The sequence below is a fragment of the Phyllobates terribilis genome, unplaced genomic scaffold (genome assembly GCF_046119375.1).
Source record: "Phyllobates terribilis strain yellow unplaced genomic scaffold, ASM4611937v1 Scaffold_2__4_contigs__length_985480577, whole genome shotgun sequence".
NCBI lineage: Eukaryota > Metazoa > Chordata > Amphibia > Anura > Dendrobatidae > Phyllobates > Phyllobates terribilis.
In genome coordinates this window covers 108,888,554-108,900,915 of record NW_027362762.1, presented here as the reverse complement: position 1 = coordinate 108,900,915, position 12,362 = coordinate 108,888,554, and positions in this window count along the sequence as shown.

The following is a 12,362-nucleotide window of genomic DNA, read 5'->3' as shown; positions in this document are numbered from 1 at the left end:
AGATGGCAATGCACAATGCTTTCCTTCTGTCACAATGTGCAGGCCAGACTTCTGCGTCGTACCTTCAGTTTCAGGAAACAGTTATCAAGGCCCTGATATTTGGCAGCGGTGACAGAGAGGGCCCCAGTACTTCTGGAATTGAAGGACCAAGGATTGTACCAGGCCAGCATTTCCCAGGGCAGATCCCTCACAGCGGAAAAAAAGGAAAGTCACAAAAGAGGTGCCGAGTGTGTTATAAAAGTGGAATACGCAAGGACACCATTTATCAATGTGACACCTGCCCTGACAAACCTGGCCTGTGTATGAAAGACTGCTTCAAAAGGTACCATACTTCGATGGACTATTGAATTAATTTCTGAAGTATAACAACCTGACGAACACTGCACAGCTGACGTAGTGTTCGTCAGGTTGTCATACATCAGTTGTGTAGTGTTCGTCAGATTGTCCTACACAACTGATGTATAACACTACATTACAAAATTCAAAAATCAACTAACACTACCAAAAAGGGGGCACTTGTTAGGCATTTCACTGTTTAGGCACATCAAGGGCTCTGAGAACATGACATGACGCCCGCAGACCATTCCATCAAAGTCTGCGTTCAAAAGCGTCACTCCTTCCCTTCCGAGCCCTTACATGCGCCCAAACAGTAGTTTTTTTCCAACACATGGGGTATATGAGTACTCAGGAGAAATTGCACAACAACTTATGGGGTGCAATTTCTCCTAGTACCCTTGTGAAAATATTTTTTTTTGCATTTTTGTGGAAAAAATGTTTTTTTTTTATTTTCACAAGTCAACATTATGATTTTCTGAGAGGCACCTGGGGGTTCAATGGGCTCACCACACATCTATATAAGTTCCCTGGGGGGTCTAGTTTCCAAAATGGGGTCACTTGTGGGGGAGCTCCAATGTTTAGACACACAGGGGCTCTCGAAACGCAACATGGTGTCCGCTAACAAATTGGAACCATGTCGCGTTTGGAGAGATCCTGTGTGTCTAAACATTGGAGCTCCCCCACAAGTGACCCCATTTTGGAAACTAGACCCCCCAAGGCACCTTTCTAGATGCATAGTGAGCACTTGGAACCCCCAGGTGCTTCACAAATTGATCCATAACAATGAAAAAGTGTTTTTTTTTCACTTATTCAATTTTACGAATCAATTTGTGAAGCACCTGGGGGTTCCAAGTGCTCATTATGCATCTAGATAGGTGCCTTGGGGGGTCTAGTTTCCAAAATGGGGTCACTTGTGGGGGAGCTCCAATGTTTGGGCACACAGGGACTCTTCAAATGCAACATGGTATTCGCTAACAAATTGTCGGCTCAAATTGTTAGCGGATACCATGTTGCATTTGAAGAGTCCCTGTGTGCCCAAACATTGGAGCTCCCCCACAAGTGACCCCATTTTGGAAACTAGACCCCCCAAGGCACCTATCTAGATGCATAATGAGCACTTGGAACCCCCAGGTGCTTCACAATTTGATTCGTAAAATTGAATAAGTGAAAAAAAAACACTTTTTCATTGTTATGGATCAATTTGTGAAGCACCTGGGGGTTCCAAGTGCTCACTATGCATCTAGAAAGGTGCCTTGGGGGGTCTAGTTTCCAAAATGGGGTCACTTGTGGGGGAGCTCCAATGTTTGGGCACACAGGGACTCTCTAAATGCAACATGGTGTCCTCTAACAAATTTAACGGAAAATCGGCTCAAATTGTTAGCGACACCATGTTGCGTTTGGAGAGCCGCTGTGTGCCCAAACATTGGAGCTCCCCCACAAGTGACCCCATTTTGGAAACTAGACCCCCCAAGGCACCTATCTAGATGCATTGTGAGCACTTGGAACCCTCAGATGCTTCACAAATTGATTCATAAAAATGAAAAAGTGTTTTTTTTTTCACTTTTTCATTGTTACGAATCAATTTGTGAAGCACCTGGGGGTTCCAAGTGCTCACTATGCATCTAGATAGGTGCCTTGGGGGGTCTAGTTTCCAAAATGGGGTCACTTGTGGGGGAGCTCCAATGTTTGGGCACACAGGGACTCTCTAAATGCAACATGGTGTCCTCTAACAAATTTAACGGAAAATCGGCTCAAATTGTTAGCGACACCATGTTGCGTTTGGAGAGCTGCTGTGTGCCCAAACATTGGAGCTCCCCCACAAGTGACCCCATTTTGGAAACTAGACCCCCCAAGGCACCTATCTAGATGCATTGTGAGCACTTGGAACCCTCAGGTGCTTCACAAATTGATTTATAAAAATGAAAAAGTGTTTTTTTTTTCACTTTTTCATTGTTACGAATCAATTTGTGAAGCACCTGGGGGTTCCAAGTGCTCACTATGCATCTAGATAGGTGCCTTGGGGGGTCTAGTTTCCAAAATGGGGTCACTTGTGGGGAGCTCCAATGTTTGGGCACACAGCGGCTCTCCAAACGCAACATGGTGTCGCTAACAATTTGAGCCAATTTTGCGTTAAATTTGTTAGCGGACACCATGTTGCATTTAGAGAGCCGCTGTGTGCCCAAATATTGGAGCTCCCCCACAAGTGACCCCATTTTGGAAACTAGACCACCCAAGGCACCTATCTAGATGCATAGTGAGCACTTGGAACCCCCAGGTGCTTCACAAATTGATTCGTAACAATGAAAAAGTGAAAAAAAAAACACTTTTTCATTTTTATAAATCAATTTGTGAAGCACCTGAGGGTTCCAAGTGCTCACAATGCATCTAGATAGGTGCCTTGGGGGGTCTAGTTTCCAAAATGGGGTCACTTGTGGGGGAGTTCCAATGTTTGGGCACACAGGGACTCTCTAAATGCAACATGGTGTCCTCTAACAAATTTAACGGAAAATCGGCTCAAATTGTTAGCGACACCATGTTGCGTTTGGAGAGCCGCTGTGTGCCCAAACATTGGAGCTCCCCCACAAGTGACCCCATTTTGGAAACTAGACCCCCCAAGGCACCTATCGAGATGCATTGTGAGCACTTGGAACCCTCAGATGCTTCACAAATTGATTCATAAAAATGAAAAAGTGTTTTTTTTTTCACTTTTTCATTGTTACGAATCAATTTGTGAAGCACCTGGGGGTTCAAAGTGCTCACTATGCATCTAGATAGGTGCCTTGGGGGGTCTAGTTTCCAAAATGGGGTCACTTGTGGGGGAGCTCCAATGTTTGGGCACACAGCGGCTCTCCAAATGCAACATGGTGTCGCTAACAATTTGACCCGATTTTCCGTTAAATTTGTTAGAGGACACCATGTTGCATTTAGAGAGTCCCTGTGTGCCCAAACATTGGAACTCCCCCACAAGTGACCCCATTTTGGAAACTAGACCCCCCAAGGCACCTATCTAGATGCATTGTGAGCACTTGGAACCCTCAGGTGCTTCACAAATTGATTTATAAAAATGAAAAAGTGTTTTTTTTTTCACTTTTTCATTGTTACGAATCAATTTGTGAAGCACCTGAGGGTTCCAAGTGCTCACTATGCATCTAGATAGGTGCCTTGGGGGGTCTAGTTTCCAAAATGGGGTCACTTGTGGGGGAGCTCCAATGTTTGGGCACACAGCGGCTCTCCAAACGCAACATGGTGTCGCTAACAATTTGAGCCAATTTTGCGTTAAATTTGTTAGCGGACACCATGTTGCATTTAGAGAGCCGCTGTGTGCCCAAATATTGGAGCTCCCCCACAAGTGACCCCATTTTGGAAACTAGACCACCCAAGGCACCTATCTAGATGCATAGTGAGCACTTGGAACCCTCAGGTGCTTCACAAATTGATTCATAAAAATGAAAAAGTGTTTTTTTTTTCACTTTTTCATTGTTACGAATCAATTTGTGAAGCACCTGGGGGTTCCAAGTGCTCACTATGCATCTAGATAGGTGCCTTGGGGGGTCTAGTTTCCAAAATGGGGTCACTTGTGGGGGAGCTCCAATGTTTGGGCACACAGGGACTCTCTAAATGCAACATGGTGTCCTCTAACAAATTTAACGGAAAATCGGCTCAAATTGTTAGCGACACCATGTTGCGTTTGGAGAGCCGCTGTGTGCCCAAACATTGGAGCTCCCCCACAAGTGACCCCATTTTGGAAACTAGACCCCCCAAGGCACCTATCTAGATGCATTGTGAGCACTTGGAACCCTCAGGTGCTTCACAAATTGATTTATAAAAATGAAAAAGTGTTTTTTTTTTCACTTTTTCATTGTTACGAATCAATTTGTGAAGCACCTGGGGGTTCCAAGTGCTCACTATGCATCTAGATAGGTGCCTTGGGGGGTCTAGTTTCCAAAATGGGGTCACTTGTGGGGGAGCTCCAATGTTTGGGCACACAGCGGCTCTCCAAACGCAACATGGTGTCTCTAACAATTTGAGCCAATTTTGCGTTAAATTTGTTAGCGGACACCATGTTGCATTTAGAGAGCCGCTGTGTGCCCAAATATTGGAGCTCCCCCACAAGTGACCCCATTTTGGAAACTAGACCACCCAAGGCACCTATCTAGATGCATAGTGAGCACTTGGAACCCTCAGGTGCTTCACAAATTGATTCATAAAAATGAAAAAGTGTTTTTTTTTTCACTTTTTCATTGTTACGAATCAATTTGTGAAGCACCTGGGGGTTCCAAGTGCTCACTATGCATCTAGATAGGTGCCTTGGGGGGTCTAGTTTCCAAAATGGGGTCACTTGTGGGGGAGCTCCAATGTTTGGGCACACAGGGACTCTCTAAATGCAACATGGTGTCCTCTAACAAATTTAACGGAAAATCGGCTCAAATTGTTAGCGACACCATGTTGCGTTTGGAGAGCCGCTGTGTGCCCAAACATTGGAGCTCCCCCACAAGTGACCCCATTTTGGAAACTAGACCCCCCAAGGCACCTATCTAGATGCATTGTGAGCACTTGGAACCCTCAGGTGCTTCACAAATTGATTCATAAAAATGAAAAAGTGTTTTTTTTTTTCACTTTTTCATTGTTACGAATCAATTTGTGAAGCACCTGGGGGTTCCAAGTGCTCACTATGCATCTAGAAAGGTGCCTTGGGGGGTCTAGTTTCCAAAATGGGGTCACTTGTGGGGGAGCTCCAAAGTTTGGGCACACATGGGCTCTCCAAACACAACATGGCGTCCGCTAATTATTCAAGCAAATTTTACAATCAAAAAGTCAAATGGCGCTCCTTCCCTTCCGAGCCCTGCCGTGCGCCCAAACAGTGTTTTTTCCCCAAATATTGGGTATCTGCGTGCCAAGGGGAAATTGCACAACAAATTTTGGGGTCCATTTTTTCTTGTTACCCCTGTGAAAATAAAAAAAATTGGGTCTAAAGTAACATTTTTGTGAAAAAAGTTAAATGTTCATTTTTTTCTTCCACATTCCAAAAATTCCTGTGAAGCACCTGAAGGGTTAATAAAGTTCTTGAATGTGGTTTTGAGCACCTTGAGGGGTGCAGTTTTTAGAATGGTGTCACTTTTGGGTATTTTCTGTCATAAAGACCTCTCAAAGTGACTTCAAATGTGATGTGGTCCCTAAAAAAATGTTTTTGTAAATTTTGTTGGAAAAATGAGAAATCGCTGGTCAACTTTTAACCCTTATAGCTCCCTAACAAAAGAAAATTTTGGTTCCAAAATTGTGCTGATGTAAAGTAGACATGTGGGAAATGTTATTTATTAACTCTTTTGTGTGACATATCGCTCTGATTTCAGGGCTTAAAAATTCAAATTTTGAAAATTGCAAAATTTTCAAAATTTTCGCCAAATTTCCGTTTTTTTCACAAATAAACGCAAGTGATATCGAAGAAATTTTTCCACAATCATGAAGTACAATATGTCACGAAAAAACAGTCTCAGAATCAGGGGGATCCATTGAAGCGTTCCAGAGTAATTACCTCATAAAGTGACAGTGGTCAGAATTGTAAAAATTGGCCCGGTCATTAACGTGCAAACCACCCGCGGGGCTTAAGGGGTTAAAAGAGTCTAGTGTAGGCCAGATAACTAGAACTGTAGTTTTCCTCTTCCTGGTTCAAATCTGGGTGTAATCCACCATTTTGCATGAAAAAATACATTTTGAGTGTCTCGCTGACTGTTCAGACACAAATATATCTGTTTAAAAGAGTCTGGTGTAGGCCAGATAACTAGAACTGTGGTTTTCCTCTTCCACGGTTCAAATCTGGGTCTAATCCACCTTTTTGCATAAAAAAACCCATTTTGAGTGTCTCACTGACTTTTCAGACACAAATATATCTGTTTAAAAGAGTCTGGTGTAGGCCAGATAACTTGAACTGTGGTTTTGCAGGTCCACGGTTCAATCTCTGTATTATCCACTTTTTTTCCTTTTTTCAATAAAAAAAAACATTTTGAGTGTCTCGCTGACTGTTCAGACACAAATATATCTGTTTAAACGGTACTGGTGTAGGCCAGGTTACTAGAATTGTGGTTTTCCTCTGCCACGATTGAAATCTGGGTGTAATCCACCTTTTTGCATAAAAAAAAAACATTTTGAGTGTCTCGCTGACTGTTCAGACACAAATATATCTGTTTAAAAGATTCTGATGTAGGCCAGATAACTAGAACTGTGGTTTCCATCTTCCATGGTTTAAATCTCTGTGTAATCCAACTTTTTGCATAAAAAAAAACATTTTGAGTGTATCGCTGACTGTTCAGACGCAAATATATCTGTTTAAAAGATTCTGGTGTAGGCCAGATAACTAGAACTGTGGTTTTCCTCTTCCAAGGATCAAATCTGAGTCTAATCCACCTTTATGCATAAAAAAAAACATTTTGAGTGTCTCGCTGACTGTTCAGACACAGATATATCTGTTTAAAAGAGTCTGGTGTAGGCCAGATAACTAGAACTGTGGTTTTGCAGTTCCACGGTTGAAATCTCTGTATTGTCCACTTTTTTGCCTTTTTTCAATAAAAAAAACATTTTGAGTGTCTCGCTGACAGTTCAGACACAAATTTATCTGTTTAAAAGAGTCTGGTGTAGGCCAGATAACTAGAACTGTGGTTTTGCAGTTCCATGGTTCAAATTTGGGTGTAATCCACCTTTTTGCATAAAAAAAAAAATTTGAGTGTCTCGCTGACTGTTCAGACACAAATTTATCTGTTTAAAAGAGTCTGGGGTAAGCCAGATTACTAGAACTAAGGTTTTCCTCTTCCACGGTTCAAATCTGGGTCTAATCCACCTTTTTGCATAAAAAAAAACATTTTGAGTGTCTCGCTGACTGTTCAGACACAAATACATCTGTTTAAAAGAGTCTGGTGTAGGCCAGATAACTTGAACTGTGGTTTTGCAGGTCCACGGCTCAATCTCTGTATTATCCACTTTTTTGCCATTTTTCAATAAAACAAACATTTTGAGTGTCTCGCTGACTGTTCAGACACAAATATATCTGTTTAAAAGATTCTGATGTAGGCCAGATAACTAGAACTGTGGTTTCCATCTTCCACGGTTTAAATCTCTGTGCAATCCACCTTTTTGCATAAAAAAAAACATTTTGAGTGTGTCGCTGACTGTTCAGACACAAATATACCTGTTTAAAAGAGTGTGGTGTAGGCTAGATAACTAGAACTGTGGTTTTGCAGTTTCACGGTTCAAATCTCTGTATTATCCACTTTTTTGCCTTTTTTCAATAATAAAAAAAATTTGAGTGTCTCGCTGACTGTTCAGACACAAATATATCTGTTTAAAAGAGTCTGGTGTAGGCCAGATAAATAGAACTGTGGTTTTGCAGTTCCACGGTTCAAATCTCTGTATTATCCACTTTTTTGCCTTTTTTCAATAAAAAAATAATTTTGAGTGTCTAGCTGACTGTTCAGACACAAATATATCTGTTTAAAAGAGTCTGGTGTAGGTCAGATAACTAGAACTGTGGTTTTGCAGCTCCACGGTTCAAATCTCTGTATTATCCACTTTTTTGCCATTTTTCAATAAAAAAATTTTTTGGAGTGTCTCGCTGACTGTTCAGACACAAATATATCTGTTTAAAAGATTCTGGTGTAGGCCAGATAACTAGAACTGTGGTTTTCCTCTTCCACGGTTCAAATCTGGGTGTAATCCACCTTTTTGCATAAAAAAAACATTTTGAGTGTCTCGCTGACTGTTCAGACACAAATATATCTGTTTAAAAGAGTCTGGTGTAGGCCAGATAACTAGAACTGTGGTTTTGCAGTTCCATGGTTCAAATCTCTGTACTATCCACTTTTTTGCCTTTTTTCAATAAAAAAAACATTTTGAGTGTTTCGCTGACTGTTCAAACACAATTATATCTGTTTAAAAGAGTCTGGTGTAGGCCAGATAACTAGAACTGTGGTTTTGCAGTTCCACAGTTCAAATCTCTGTATTATCCACTTTTTTGCCGTTTTTCAATAAAAAAAAACATTTTGAGTGTCTCGCTGACTGTTCAGACACAAATATATCTGTTTAAAAGAGTCTGGTGTAGGCCTGATATCTAGAACTGTGGTTTTCCTCTGCCACAATTGAAATCAGGGTGTAATCCACCTTTTTGCATAAAAAAAAGCATTTTGAGTGTATCGCTGACTGTTCAGAAACAATTATGTCTGTTTAAAAGATTCTGGTGTAGGCCAGATAACTAGAACTTTGGTTTTGCAGTACCACGGTTCAAATCTCTGTATTATCCACTTTTTTGCCTTTTTTCAATAAAAAAAACATTTTGAGTGTCTCGCTGACTGTTCAGACACAAATTTATCTGTTTAAAAGAGTCTGGTGTAGGCCAGATAACTAGAACTGTGGTTTTCCTCTTCCATGGTTCAAATCTGGGTCTAATCCACCTTTTTGCATAAAAAAAACATTTTGAGTGTCTCGCTGACTGTTCAGACACAAATATATCTGTGTAAAAGAGTCTGGTGTAGGCCAGATAACTAGAACTGTGGTTTTGCAGGTCCACGGTTAAATCTCTGTATTATCCACTTTTTTGCCTTTTTTCAATATAAAAAAACATTTTGAGTGTCTCGCTGACTGTTCAGACACAAATATATCTGTTTAAAAGATTCTGGTGTAGGCCAGATAACTAGAACTGTGATTTTGCAGTTCCACGGTTCAAATCTTTGCATTATCCACTTTTTTGCCGTTTTTCAATAAAAAAAAACATTTTGAGTGTCTCGCTGACTGTTCAGACACAAATATATCTGTTTAAAAGAGTCTGGTGTAGGCCAGATAACTAGAACTGTGGTTTTGCAGTTCCACGGTTCAAATCTCTGTATTATCCGCTTTTTTGCCGTTTTTCAATAAAAAAAAACATTTTGAGTGTCTTGCTGACTGTTCAGACACAAATATATCTGTTTAAAAGAGTCTGGTGTAGGCCAGATAACTAGAACTGTAGTTTTCCTCTTCCTGGTTGAAATCTGGGTGTAATCCACCTTTTTGCATGAAAAAATACATTTTGAGTGTCTCGCTGACTGTTCAGACACAAATATATCTGTTTAAAAGAGTCTGGTGTAGGCCAGATAACTAGAACTGTGGTTTTCCTCTTCCACGGTTGAAATCTGGGTGTAATCCAGCTTTTTGCATAAAAAAAAACATTTTGAGTGTCTCGCTGACTGTTCAGACACAAATATATCTCTTTAAAAGAGTCTGGTGTAGATCAGATAACTAGAACTCTGGTTTTGCAGTTCCACGGTTCAAAGTTCTGTATTATCCACTATTTATGACTAGTGTTGAGCATTCCGATACTGAAATATCGGGTATCGGCCGATATTCGCGGTATCGGAATTCCGATACTTAATTCCGATACTTTTGCAATATCGTATACCGGAATCGGAAGTTCCCATAATGCAATGAGCCATTTTCATTTTATTCAGCCAATGAGGATCCTAAGAAGTGTGGGCACATCGTGTTAGGCATGTAGGCATCTTAACTAATGGCATGGCTGTGATTGGCTGCTGAAATGATGTCATGATGCACTATAAAAGCCGCCGCCGCCACTTTGAGCTCACTCTGCTGTGAATTCAGTTTGGGATAGAACGCTGTTGTTCTGAGGGACAGTTTTAGCTACCTATTTGGTCTATTCTGCTTTACCCAAGCTACTTTATAAATCGCTGTGCCTTGCAATGCTAGTGCACAGTTCTCTGAGCTGTTCACCGCTGTCTGCAAGGTCTGGTGTGTGAGTGCAGCTCACCCTGTAGTGTGTGCTTCAACCACGTCTGTTTGTAGTGCACTCAGTGTGTGTCACTGCCTCATACATTGTCCTTTTTTGCCAATTCATAATTTTTCCTGATATCTCCTATTAGTGTGGTGGTTCCATCCGTATTCAGCTAAATTGGTTCCAAACACACTATATAGTAGTAGATAGAGAAATTTTTTTGGTCTTGCAGCGCTAGTGCACAGTGCTCTGCATCTGCACTGTTCACCGCTGTCTGCAAGGTCTGTGTGTGTGAGTGCAGCTCACCCTGTAGTGTGTGCTTCAGCCACGTCTGGTTGTAGTGCACTCAGTGTGTGTCACTGCCTCATACATTGTCCTTTTTTGCCAATTCATAATTTTTCCTGATTTCTCCTATTAGTGTGGTGGTTCCATCCGTATTCAGCTAAATTAGTTCCAAACACACTACATAGGAGTAGTTAGAGGAGCCTTTCTGCAGCATTGGGCCCTGCAGCCCCAGCCAGATTAGTATTAGCCTATTTTTTGTAGCCTCATCTATTGCATTGTGGGTTACCTTCCTACATTGTAATAGCTACAAAAAGTTTGTGATACTATCGTTATTACATCTTTAGGCACATCCAGTGTCTTTTTGTGACAAAAAAAAACTAAATAAAGTTCACCAAACACTCCACTTTACAGTTGTGTAGGCCACATTAGCTCATATTAAAGTCTAGTCCACACTTTATAAAATTAGTGTTTCTTATACCTGTTAGCAGCTGTTCAGGAATAAGCACACTAAGCCTTTAGTACTTTTCTGCCTATCTTTATCAGTCTACCAAGATGAAGAAGGCAGGGAGTAAGGCATGTGGTCGTGGGCGTGGGCATGGGCGTGGAGTTTCTGCAGGGAGAGGACGTGAGGATTCTGTGCCTGCAGGGAGAGGACGTGGGGATTCTGTGCCTGCTGCGGGCACCAGTGACTCAGCATCCCCCAGTTTTACCAGGGAACAGTCCTTTATGCGCAGCTTTGTAGGAGCTAGCCGTACCCCACTGCTGCGGGAGGACCAAATTGAAGCCGTTGTCGGATGGATGGCAGCTAACGCATCGACTTCAATTAGTTCCAGATCCTCTCAGGTCCTGAGCACTGAAGAGCACCCATCTGTCTCTTCACCACCTGCCAAATTGCCCAGGCAGTCAGAGATCCCTGGACAGGAGCCATCTCTACTTCTGTTCTCTGAATCTCTTGGCTTGGAAAGAGGGGGCCAGCCAAGCAGAATTCGAGAATTTGAAGAAGAGGTAGTATGCAGTGATGCGCAACCGTTTTGTCTCTCTGAATCTGAAGAGGCGGGTGGGCCAGTGCCTGTGGTCAGCAGCACACCTCAGTACGCATCTGATGATGAGACTCAGGTGCCACTTTCTGGTGCGTACTGTGCTGTCGAGACTACCCAGGAGAAGCAGTTGTTTGAAGAGGGTGGTGTAGATGATGAGGTCCTTGACCCATCATGGCGTGAGGGACAGGAAGGTGGTGGGAGCAGCTCTGAGGAAGAGATTCCCCGAACAGCCCAAAAAGGAGGGAGAGGGAGGGGGCAGACTTGGTTGCCCGTAGCCTCCACTTCGGCACCCATTAGGAGCATGGCTCTTCCAAAATCCAAAGCGGGCGCTCCCAAGACTTGCAGTGCCTGGTCCTTTTTTGACACAGTTGCAGATGACATTTGCTTTGTCAAATGCAAGCTGTGTAATCAGAAGGTGAAAAGAGGGAAAAGTGTCAGCAACCTCAATACCACAAATATGTGGAAACATGTGCGGACCAAGCACGTGGTGGAGTTACAAAAACACACTGAACACCTAGGCCAACCTACAGCGCCACCTACCACCTCTTCAGCTCGTGTTGTAGCCTCTTCCTCCAGCTCACACACAGCTGGTTCGGCTTCCTCACAGGATCGCCATGGAAGAATCTCTGGCACTGTTGTACAGAGACACAGTGTAATTCCACCCACAGCACCACTTTCCCAGTCATCCTCACACTCCCAGGCCATTCTACAGCCATCGTTAGCACAGGCATGGGAAAAAAGGCGCCCATACTCGGCAAACCACCCCCGAGCACAGGCTCTGAATGCTGGCATTGCTAAACTACTGGCCCTTGAAATGCTATCATTCAGGCTGGTGGAGACTGACACATTCCGTAACTTTATGGCATTGGCAGTCCCACAATACAACGTGCCCAGCCACTTTTATTTCAGCAGGCAAGCTGTCCCTGCCCTGCAACATCATGTGGAGGGAAAAA